This window comes from Macaca fascicularis, chromosome 1 (assembly GCF_037993035.2).
Source record: "Macaca fascicularis isolate 582-1 chromosome 1, T2T-MFA8v1.1".
In the NCBI taxonomy this organism is placed as follows: Eukaryota; Metazoa; Chordata; class Mammalia; order Primates; family Cercopithecidae; genus Macaca; species Macaca fascicularis.
The window spans coordinates 178,337,881-178,349,926 of NC_088375.1; the positions used below are offsets into that span (position 1 = coordinate 178,337,881).

Genomic DNA, 12,046 nt, shown 5'->3' on the forward strand with positions numbered 1-12,046 from the left:
TTTAATTGTTATTTTTTTGTAGAGATGGGGCCTTGGTGTTTCTCAGGCTGGTCTCAAATTTCTGGTTTCAACCAATCCTCCTGCCTGGGCCTCCCAAAATGCTGGGATTACAGGTGTGAGCCACTGTGTTCAGCCTCTGTCACTGTCTTGCAAAGTGACTCTGCAAATTAGTCGCCTGTCTTTCCCTGCTTTCTTATCTATAATTTGGGAAATATGTAGGCACCCCTCTCAGAGAAATGAGTAAAATAACATATATATATATATATATATGTATGTATGTATTCACATGGTACAAAATAGGTGTTTAATAAATCCCAATTTGTTGACCAGGCGCCGTGGCTCACGTCTGTAATCCCACCACCGTGGGAGTCCAAACTGGGTAAATCACTTGAGGTCAGGAGTTGGAGACCAGCCTGGCCAACATGACAAAACCCCGTCTCTACTTAAACTACAAAAATTAGTTGGGTGTGGTAGTGCATGCCTGTAATCCCAGCTACTCAGGTGGCTGAGGTATGAGAATCTTTGAACCTGCGGGGTGGAGGTTGCAGTGAGCCGAGATCGCACCACTGTGCTCCAGCCTGGGTGACAGTGAGACTCTGTCTCAAAAAAAAAAAAAAAAGAAAAAGAAAAAATAAAATAAAATAAAATAAATCCCAATTGGTTGCTCCCATCCCAAATAGTAACAGCGTGTCCAATAACTGAAATATAAATGTTGTATAACATGTAAAGATACATGAAAACACTGGGAAAAAAAGATTTAAGAAATTGCCTACTGTTTTCTTAGACTTAGAGTGAGAACCAAGGGCTAACATTTATTATTCATCATTCAGCGCAATTTGAAACAAAACAATGGGAGCCTGTGGGCCCTTAATTTGGCTGAAGAGGTTATCGTGCCCAAGTCTAACCCAGTGTTCTTCACAGCTTTGCCCAACATTGGATTTTCCCCTGCACTCTCCACCTCACGCCCCCTGTCAACATGACTGATGAATTCAATATCCCCCTCTTTCCAGCTGACGAGTCATAGAGCTGACTCCAATCAGCAGGATCCCCTGGTCGCCTGACTCAGGCCTCCCCAATCAGAGGTAGAGTCTGCGGTGGACAGACAGACAGGTCTGGAGAGGCTGGTAAGTAAGAACTCCCCGAGTGCCTCCGCCAAGAACCAATTTGATGAGGCTGCCATTCACTCTGTCAGGCTGTGTGTGGGATTCATCAGGACCCAGCCTCGCTCTCTTTCACCCCCATCAATGTGCCCTAAAGGATTTTTCTTTAAACCTGATTGCTTGGAAGGCATCGTAAGTCCACTGCCTTGTGATTCATCAATCCATGACAGCTCGTTATTCCAGAAGCGTTTAGGCCCCGAACCAGGAGAGAGGGAAAGGTTTCTTGGTGCCATCACGGGACAAAGATTCACTGGCTTATTGATTCATGCCACAAATATTTCCTCAGCCTGCTCTTTAACTGTGGAGATGAACTAGGGGGTGGATATTTGCTGGTGGGCCTCACTATAAAGAAATCCCACTCAACAAAGTGGAGTCCAGAAATTCTGACTTAAGGACTATTAATATTGAACTTCTGAGAAAAGCGTTTTACGTACATCACCTGACGGACTCTATGATGTCTCTGTATGTAATACAGTAATCTTTATTTCACGCATGAGAAAACAGAGGCTCACGGGGCTCAGTGGCTTATTCAAGTTCCATAGCTAGAAGGTAGCAGAAATGGGATTCAACCTGTCTGACTCCAAATCCCATGCACTTAACCATTTTTTACTGCATTACTTGTTCCCACATTTTTTTTAGTTGTTGATAGGTTAAAAGGAAAACAAAGCTGTTTATGGAAGCATTTGAAAAATATAATACTCTCAGTTGTAAGAGAATACTGTGGTGTCGAGTTATCTGGAATTGCACCGGGTGTAACGTTCAATGGGCAATGGAGCATTTGGTAGCCTGACCTCTCTTCCAAGTTCAGGAGGCCTCTCAAGTTTCAGTCATCAAGGCTCCCTTGGAGCACTGGGATTCTGAACTATTTGCTTATGTACTTCTCCTGGGCTGAAGCTCCTGAGTATGGCTGAACCTGGTGGCACTCTTCTGCCACATAGAGGTGAGGTCAGCCTGGACACTGCCCTGGGGTGTTAATCTAAATAACCACTGGATCAGGCTGCGTTTAAGCTGGCAAAAATGTTTATTTCTTATATCTATTTGAAGTAAGCTTCCTTTCCAAGAGCTCCCCACTAAAAGAGAAGGGATAGAGGGTTTGTCTGTGTTCAGAGAACTCTCTCTTGTATTCATTAGTTATCAGTAATAGAGGCTGAGTTTTTCAGATCCAAAAGACATGGAGATAGGATATTAAGAGAGAATATGGAGTAGCAGAAAATGTTTTGAGCTGGGAGTCTTACTCTAGGTCAGGGTCCCTTGTATTCATTACTCCACTCACTGTCATTTTGGGCAAGTTGCTTAACTTCTCTGTTTTCATTTCTACATCTATAAAATGGAGATGATAATACTTTTTATCTTACAGAGTTATTGTGCAAGTCTTATATAATAATAATTTTATTCATTCATTCATTCACTCAGTAACTGCTAGAAACTTGATATAATGATGAATAAGACAGTCATAGTCTATGCTCATGAAGCTTACAGTCTAGTGGGAGAGATAGACATAAATCAATCTTGATAGAGAGGTAGTTGTTCAAACAAAAGTTATGAAAAGTATTATAAGAAAGGAATATAGGGTGCTGTGAGGGCCTACTACTGAAAGTGTCATTGAAAATGAAACTAGAGGGATGAGTCATAGGTAGTGGAATTAAAGGGGAGAGGAAGGGTATTTTGCTTAAGTAAAGCAGCATGCATGAAGTTGCAATGCAGTCTTGCACGAACCAAGAATGGAGAGAAAGTCAACATATAAAGTGACCATATGGTCCTGTTTTCTGTGGATAGTCCCTTTGTAAACCCAGTGTATTTGTTAATAGAGCTTTTGTGCACTCCCTAAAGCATCTCTATTGGATGGAGAAATAATACAGTCATCTCATTAACGTGGCTGGTGTGTACGGAGCAAAGTGGGATGTTAGGCTAAACAGGTTCACTTAGATAGACCCAAGCTTTGTAGATCATATTAAGGAGTTTGGTCTTTACTTCAACAGCAGTAGGCACCAATTGGAGGGTAAAAAATAGATCAGAATACTAGTTAACATTTATTTAGTATTGCTACATGCCCGTATTATGCAATATGCTTTAGAAGAGAGAAGTGCCATTGCAATCTCCATTTTATATACGAGGAAACTGAGCCTTATACCGATCAAGGGACTCGCCCAGGGCCACTTGATGGTTAGGGGCAGAGTGCTGATTTAAAGCCAGATGTCATTCCTGAGTCTAGGTATTTAATCTCTCTGACACTGACTCCCAATGTGGAAGCCTTTAGCTGTAAATGCATTCTTTTCAAAAGCTACTTTTTTTCTGAGCACTTAGCCAACTTTTGTATAGGTGCGTTGAAGTGATTTGAAGCCTTCATTGCAACGTCTCCCTACTCTATGAAACAGTAGAACTGAGTGCTAGGAGGGACATCAAAATAGCAGCAATGAAACTCACTGTGGTATCAGTATTTAGGATTCAGGCCCTGGTTCTGCCAGCTGTGACCTCTCTAACAGGACAAACCTGGTCTTTTACCAGGAAGAACACACCAAATGTGAAAGGGCCCTGCAACCTGGAAAATGCAATAGTGATAACAACAGCCAAACACAAGAAAAACCTTTGTTAGGAGCTTTCTTCTTACCAAAGGACTGTGTTAAGTGATTTATAGAATTTTTTTTTTCCATTTACCCTTCAAAATTGCCCCACAAAATAGGCACGATTGTCATCACCATTTAACACGTGTAATCTGAGGCCCAGAGAATTAAGTAACTTTTTTTTTTTTTTGTAGAGATGGGGGTCTTGCTATGTTGTTCAGTCTGGTCTTGAACTCCTGGCCTCAAGTAGTCCTCCCACCTCAGTCCCCCAAAACATTGCAATTACAAGCATGAGCCACTGCACCTGAAAAGAATTAAGTGACTTGTTGAAGGTCACAGGGTTGGTACTAAGAGCCACCAAGCTAGGGTTCTTTGCCATTATATAAGTTATGAAACAATTTTATGAAAAGTACTATAAGAAAAGAATATAGGGTGATGTGAGGGCCTATGCCTGAAAGTGTCATTGAAAGTGAAATGGGATGAGTCATAGGTGGTGGCATTAAAGGGGAGGGGAAGGGCATTTTGCTTAAGTAAAGCAGCATGCATGCAGTTGCAAAGGAGTTTCGCACAAACCAAGAATGGAGAGAAGGTCTATGTGTAAGGTGGTCATATGAACAGGATATATCCTGTTTTCTGGGGATAGTCCCATTTAAACCCAGAGTACTCATTAATAGGGTTTTTTTTGCACTCCCTAAAGCATCTCTACTGGATGGAAAAATAATACAGTTATCTCATTAATGTGGCTGGTGTGTAGTCAGCAAAGTAGAATGTTAGGTTACAAGCTTTGTCCAAAGAGGACAACATACCATGGCTCTGAACCATTTATCCCGAGAGCTTAAGAGCCCCAAGGATGAGGATGTTCAAGAAGAGAAGAAGTGGAAGGCAGAGAGGCACTGGCTTATGGGAGTCTGTCCAGGAAGAGAAAGTGACCTCAGATTAAGGTTCACTCACAGGGTATTGAGGGAGTCCTGAGATGGCCAGGAAGGGCCAGAGAGGAGTCAGTGATGAGAAGTAAATTTTTTAGGACACAAATGATGAGTTTTGTTTAGAAGACAGATCTCTTTTTTGCTGTGAATAGCATAGTAAATGAGAATATGACTGCCGTTTTGGTGAGTTCTCAAGTGGATTATGTTGAGGATGGTACAACATTGCCTTGTGTTTTCTCTCATCAATCAATCAACAAATGCTGCACAAACCAAGACTCAACTAATGTGATAAGTGCCATATTTTGAGAATTTATTGCCTCTCAACTATCATTCCATATTTTTTATATGTATTACTCCAATAAACCTTTAAATCAGGCCCTGTTTTACAAATGAGGAAACAGCACAGGAAGTGAAATTCTAAGCCAAAGTTCCCATAGCTGGTAAATGAGTTTGAACAAAGTTGTTCTGCTTCAGAGTTTGCTTTCTCAATCACTGGACAAGGTCACCTTCACCGACATATACCAAGTAGAGTGGTCTCAACTCATATTTATAAAATGCCTGCTCTGTCCTGGGCCCTAGGAGTTGCTTTTATATAACTTCATTTAATTTGGCTTTGCCATATAACCCTGGACATGGCACTTAACACTTCCGGTCTGTTTCCTCATCTGTAAAATGAGGACAGTAATAGTACTTACTGCAGAGGGCTGATAAGAGAATTAAGTGAGATAAGCAATGCAAAGCACTTAGTAGAGAGTCTAGCAAGCAGAAAGCACTGGAAAAGTGTTTGCCAAATCAATATTCTGGACAACTGCCTTGTTCTGTAGTTACTTTATCTATTATTCTAATTTTAGCCTGGAGCTGAGAGCCATAAAGAAGGCAGAAGACACTATTTGCTTGCCTCTGGATGATGCAGAAGAGCGACTCTTAGCGCCATAGCGACTATTGCTTCTTCTTCCTGATCCTCTGCCTCCTTCTCTTCCTTCTTCTTCATATACAATAAACTGCACATGTTGAAAGCATACAATATGATACATGTATATATACACCTATGAAACTATCAAACATAACTAAAGTAGTGAGCATATCCATCACTCCCATATGCTTCCCTGTACCCCTTGATGATCCTCTCTTGTCCTTCTCTACTTGCTTCCTCCAACCTCATTCCCATCCCCATCCACATCCCTATTTTCATCTCCATTCCCATCCCCATCCACACTTCCTTCCCATCCACATCCCCACTTGCATCTCTACTTGCATCCCAATTGCCATTCCCATCCCCACTCCCATTCCTGTCTCCACCCCCATCCCCTTCCCCAGCGCATCCTCATTTTCATCCCTATCCCTGTCCCCAAATCCATATCCATCCTCATCCCCATCCCCATCCCCATCTCCATCTTCAGGCAACAATGGATCTGCCTTCTGTTACTGTACATTATTTTGTATTTCTAGCATTTTACATAAACAAAATCAAACAGTAAGTATTCTTTTAAAATTCTGCTCTTTTTAATCAGCATAATTATTTTGAGGTTTACCCTGTTATTCTATGTATGAATAGTTCATTCTTTTTATTGCAATACTATTTCATTGTATGGATATACCATATTCATGGATCCATTTACCTGCTGATGAACATTTTGGTTGTTTCTAAATTTTAGACATTACAAATAAAGCTGTTAGGAACAATAGTGTTTGTATGGACATATGCTTTCAGTTCTCTTCGTTAAATTCCTAGGAGTAGAATGGCTGGGCCACATGACAGAGGTGTGTTTAACTTTACAAAGATGTCAAAGTGTTTTCCAAACTGATAATAACATTTTAAACTTCTCCCAACAATGTATGAGAGCTCTACTTGCTCTGTATTTTCTCCAGCACTTGGTGTTAGTCTTTAAACATTTAGATATTCTAGTAGGTGATTAGCATATCTTACTGTGCTTTCGTTTGCATTTTCCTAATGACTAATGATGTCAAGCATCTTTGCATGTGCTCATTTGCCATTTGTATATCTTGTTTTTGGTAGAGTGTTCAAATATAATTTTATTTTAAAAATTAAATGATTTTATTTTTATTTTTTTATTTTTTATTTTTGAGACAAGGTCTTTCTCTGTCACCCAGGCTAGAGTGCAATGGTGTGGTCATGGCTCACTGCAGCCTCAACCTGGGATCAAGCCATCCTCCCACTTTCACCTCCCAAGTACCTGGGACTACAGGCACATGCCGCCACGCTGGCTAATTTTTGTATTTTTTGTAGAGGCAAGGTTTTGCCATGTTGCCCAGGCTGGTTCGAATCTTGGGCTCACCCACTTTGGCCTTCCAAAGTGCTGAGATTACAGGTGTGAGCCACCGCACCTGGCCTGGTTTGATTTTTTTCATTACGAGTTTTGCGAATTCCTTATAAATTATGAAAATATTTTCTCCTAGTCTGTGGTTTATTTTTCCATTCTCTAAATGGTCTTCTCACATAGCTTAGTGATGATTCATTCATTTTTTTTGTTAGTTTTTTCTTCCCTCTCTGTTTTGTTTTGGATAATCTGCATATTCACTGTCTTTTTCGGGGTTAGATTTGCCATTAAACCATACAGTTCGTTTTTCAGCTCAGATGTTGTAGTTCAATTTGTGTCTTTTTACATCTTTCATGTCTCTGCTTAACATGTTTGACCTTTCCTCTGGCTTCTTGAGCATACAGAATACCCTTTCAATAGCTGTTTTAATGCCCTCGTCTGTTTATTCTATCATCTGGGTTACTGTCATTGGATTGATTTTTTTCCTCATAATAGATTGAGGTCCCTTCCTCCTGTCTCAGGTAGTTTTCTTTACATGCACATGCTGCTTGTAAAGAAAAATTAAATTGTAGAGAATTCATCACAAAAAAGCTGTTATTTGTTTATGTTCTCCCATGTTGGCAACATTGTATATAGGCTGTTCTCATGGCCTAAGATGCAGTATCAGCTGAATACTTAAGGGGGACTGTCAGCACATCTCAGGAGTTCCCTATCTCATTGGCCTCTCCTTCTAGAATACTACCCCTTGAACCCTAGTCACCTTGGTCTCCCTAGACCACATCAGCTTTGTCTTCTCAAATCAGGGTGTCCACTAGCCTCCATCTGGATGTCGCATCCTATGACCACATCAGCTTTGTCTCCTCAAATCAGGGTGTCCACTAGCCTCCATCTGGGTGTCACATCCTATGCTGTGGCCTAGAAATTAACTCGAGGCTGTAAGCTGGGGCAATCATAAGACGTACCTTCTTTTCCTGTTAGTATAGTTTGGATATTTACCCCACCCAAATCTCGTATTGAAATGTAATCCCCAATGTCGGAGGTGAGGCCTGGTGGGAGTGATTGGATCTTGGGGGTAGATTTTTCATGGATGGTTTAGCATCATCCCCCTGATGCTGTCCTCACGATAGTGAGTGAGTTCTCATGAGGTCTGATCACTTAGAAGTGTGTGGCACCTTCTCTTCCACTCTCTGTCTTGCCCCTCTTCCTGCCAGGTAGTGTGCCTGCTCCCCCTTTGGTTTCCACTGTGACTGGAAGCTTCCCAAAGCCTCCTGAGAAGCAGATGCTGCTGTGCTGCCTGTACAGACTGAAGAATCATGAACCAATTAAACATATGTTGATATAAATTACCTAGTCTCAGGTATTTCTTTATACCAGTGCAAGAACAGACTAATATAGCTGTCTTGCAGGAATCATTGTCCTACATTGCCTAAGTGTCCAATGTCTTGAGAACTATTGTTGTTGTTGTTGTTCTTGTTGTTGTTTGATTTTTCAATTGTTTCAGGTAGGAGAATAAAGCTGGTTCCTCTCACTCCATTTTGGCCAGAAGTAGGTATCTCCATAGTTTTTTTTAGGACTCTTTTAGTCCTTTGTCAAACCTATTATTTTTACAGATTAGGAAACTGAGGAACTATGCATCTATCATCTACAGTAGATAATTTGGGATTTAAGGGGCAAAACATGCACTATTTGGTGTTGAGGTTGGGGGATAAATGTCACTAAGGCTGAAGGGGTGGAGAGAAGACAGAGAGTAAAGAATGTTGAATACCATGTAAGTAGAAGGGATTTTATTTTGTGGTTGGTGAAGGAGGAACTGAGGAAGCATTTTAAGTCTAGAAACAGCAGAGTAAGGCTTAATAGCCTAATTAATATTAACACATCCTTTTTAAAATGCAGTTGAACTGTAGTTACCTCTGATACTAGAAAGGAGTTGATAGAGAGTGAGGAGTTGTGTTTGCTGAGCTCTGGACCATATTCTGATCCTATCTGTGTGACTCTGAACACATCAGTTTATCACTCTTAGGCCTCAGTTTCCATGTCTGTGAAAAAATAATTAATAAAACTGAGGGTCAATGAGGTTGTTTTGAATGTGGTAACAGAGCAAGTAAGGAGCAGCACTGAGGCTCCAACTCAGCTCTCAGATAGTTTTCCATGCCTATGACCCTTGAAAGCAGGATTTCATCCAAGGGAGGTAGTAATGACTGGTTGAGGCAAATAGCCACAGGGCCATAAAGATATATACAGTGGTGGTGAAGAAGTCTCCTCTGCCCACCAGCACTCCTTGACCCAGCTGTTATATCCCAACCTGACATGATTTTCTGACAATGAATGTTGAAAGCTGTTCAATGTCAGACACAAAGAGTTACACTTTACCAGCTGTCTGCAAATGAAGAATCAGAGCTCGACTGTGGTGTGCAAAGGTTTATGGTCATATGTTTTGACATAATGTTTTGGGAAAAATTAAATTGTCAAGAACTTCAATACACACACACCAAAGCTTTTATTTGTTGATGTTCTCCTATGTTGGCAAGATTTTGTATAGGGCATTCTCATGGCCTAAGATGCATATCCACTATCCACAGTATTCCTTATATGTCTGATTGGAAAACACACACTCTTCCTTCAATTCTCAGATCAGATACTATTAAACATTTCCTGACTTCCTCAGGCAGATTGTATATATTTTTTTCTATTCTTGATTCCTCTGCATTTTGCAAATACTGTTCTTTTCATAATTGACTTTTTTTTTTTTTTTTTTTAATCATGCTATTTGTCTGTGTCACCCATCAGACTGTGAACTCTATAATGGTAGCTCTTCCTCATTTGTTAACTGTAGTATCCCTAGAACCTAGGACAATTCCTCGAACTGTTAATGCTCAATACATATTTTTAGATAAACGACTGGATGAATGGGCATTAGGAATAGAAGGTGAAGTGATATACGTAAAGAGCTCTGCACATGGGAGTTCCCCTTTTCTCATTTGCCTCCCTTGTGCCAGCCTGAGCTTTCATGGGGTATGTATGATGTCTTGTTTATTTCTACATATTTACCCTGATAGGTTGTTGCAGAACATAGCAAGGGCTCATCAGATGCTGAATGAACAAACACACCAGCCTGGAGCCATAGTTGCTTTATCTGTTGCATGAAATGGTTGAATTAGATTTCATAGTCACTCAACCAGTATCTCCTGAACCTCTACTATGTGTCAAACACTGAGCCAGGCCGGGCACTGTGGCTCACACCTCTAATCCCAGCACTTTGGGAGACTGAGGTGGGCGGATCACCTGAGGTCAGGAGTTCGAGACCAACCTGGCCAACATGGTGAAACCCTATCTCTATTAAAAATAAAAAATTAGCCTGGCATGGTGGTGTACACCTGTACTCCCAGCTACTCATAAGGCTGAGGCAGGAGAATCACTTGAACCCAGAAGGCAGAGATTGCAGTAAGCTGAGATCGCGCCATGCACTCCAACCTGGGCAAAAAAGAGTGAAACTCTGTCTCAAAACAAAACAATGAACACTGAGCCTGCTTCAATCATGGACGGTGGCATCAAGACTACAGACTAGTTAAATTGAGACAGGGACTATAATGCAAGGTAAAAAATGAGGGGTTGCATGTTGAGATGCAGCTGAGACTGACAAGGAGTGAATGAGACTTAAACCCAGGCCTTTCCTGTAGGATGGGCAGGTTCTTGGTAGATGGTGCAGCTACAATTATGGGAAAAAAAAAAAAAAAAAAAAAAAAAGAGTTCGACTATCAACTCCTCTACACCCCTCAGCCAGAGGTAACCTTTTTTTCATTCAAAATGCTATAGGCTTCTCTCTGAATTCCTTTTAGAATACCAATTCCTTTCTTGGAGGTTATGATGTTTTATGTGTCAACTTGACCAGGCCAGATATTTGGACAGACATTATTCTGGGTGTGTCTGTGAGGGTGTTTCTGGATGAAATCAACATTAGAATTGGTGGCCTGAGTAAAGTAGATGGCCCTCCCTAATGCGGACAGAACGCATCCAATCAGTTGAAGACCTGAACAGAACAGAAAGGCTGAGGGCGGGAGTGCCTCGTGCCTGGCACTTGAGCTGAGACACTGATCTTTTCCTGCCTTTGGGCTCCAGCTGAAAAGCTGGCTCTTCTCAGAGTTGTGAGTTGGCTTTCAGACTGGAACTTATGCCATTCACTCTCCTAGTTCTCAGGCCCTCGACTCAGACTAGAACCACACTATTGGCTTTTCTGGGAATCCAGCTCACTGACTTCAGATCTTGGGGCTTCTTGACTTTCAAATCATGTGAGCCAATTTCTTATAAGTCTCTTTACACACTCATACACACGGTCTATCTGTCTGTCTATCTATCTGTTATCTATCTATCCATCTATCTATCTCCTATTAGTTTTGTTTCTCTGGAGAAACCAGACTAATATGGATGGTTAAAACAAACAACAACAACAACAACAAAAAAGACAAAAAAAAAAAAAAAAAAACCTTACCCTTTCTTGAGCTAAAACATGACAGGTACTGGGCTAGGTGATTTATAGCCATAACCTTATTTAGTTCACATAATACTCCTCTGAGGGTGGATGTAATTTCTAGCTTATAGATGAAAACCTTGAGGCTCAGAGGAGAGATACACCATTCCCAAGGTCACACAACAAGCAAATGACTAGTCAGGTTAAAACCCTGTTTCCTCTAGTTCAATACTCCATGCTATTTCTCCTCTACTCAACCATATCCTTCTGTGCATGTTTTGTTTCTTGATTAGGCAGTAAGTTATCTATGGGCAAAAATTAAGTATAATAATTATCATTTTTTCTATCTGTTTGCTTTTAATTCTTGTGCCTACCATGGTATTTGGCACATGAAGGTGAGGAGGGGGCGGTGGCCTCAGGAATTCTTGTATGATCTACTTGGGTCATGAGACTTCTCTGCAGGGAAAGACTTCAGAAACCACCTAACGCTTTCCACCCCTCCCTTTGTTCTTGTTTCTAGACTGATTCCTGTCTTCTCCATGCTGTTAGTAATTACTATATGGCATGTATTCCCCAAGGGATTGCAGGGCATCCTGAAGTTTGCACCAAAAGTTTGGGGCACATACCTGCTCAGGATACACTTCCACAAGCCCCT

General features: G+C 41.1%; 1 long non-coding RNA gene across 1 annotated transcript; it reads left to right on the top strand.

Annotated features, from left to right (window-relative positions):
* Window positions 1-930: 930 nt before the first annotated feature.
* Window positions 931-6,328, top strand: LOC135968771 (uncharacterized). Its single transcript, XR_010583737.1, has 2 exons — window positions 931-1,124; window positions 5,499-6,328. It is a non-coding gene; the product is annotated as an uncharacterized lncRNA (long non-coding RNA).
* Window positions 6,329-12,046: the final 5,718 nt, after the last annotated feature.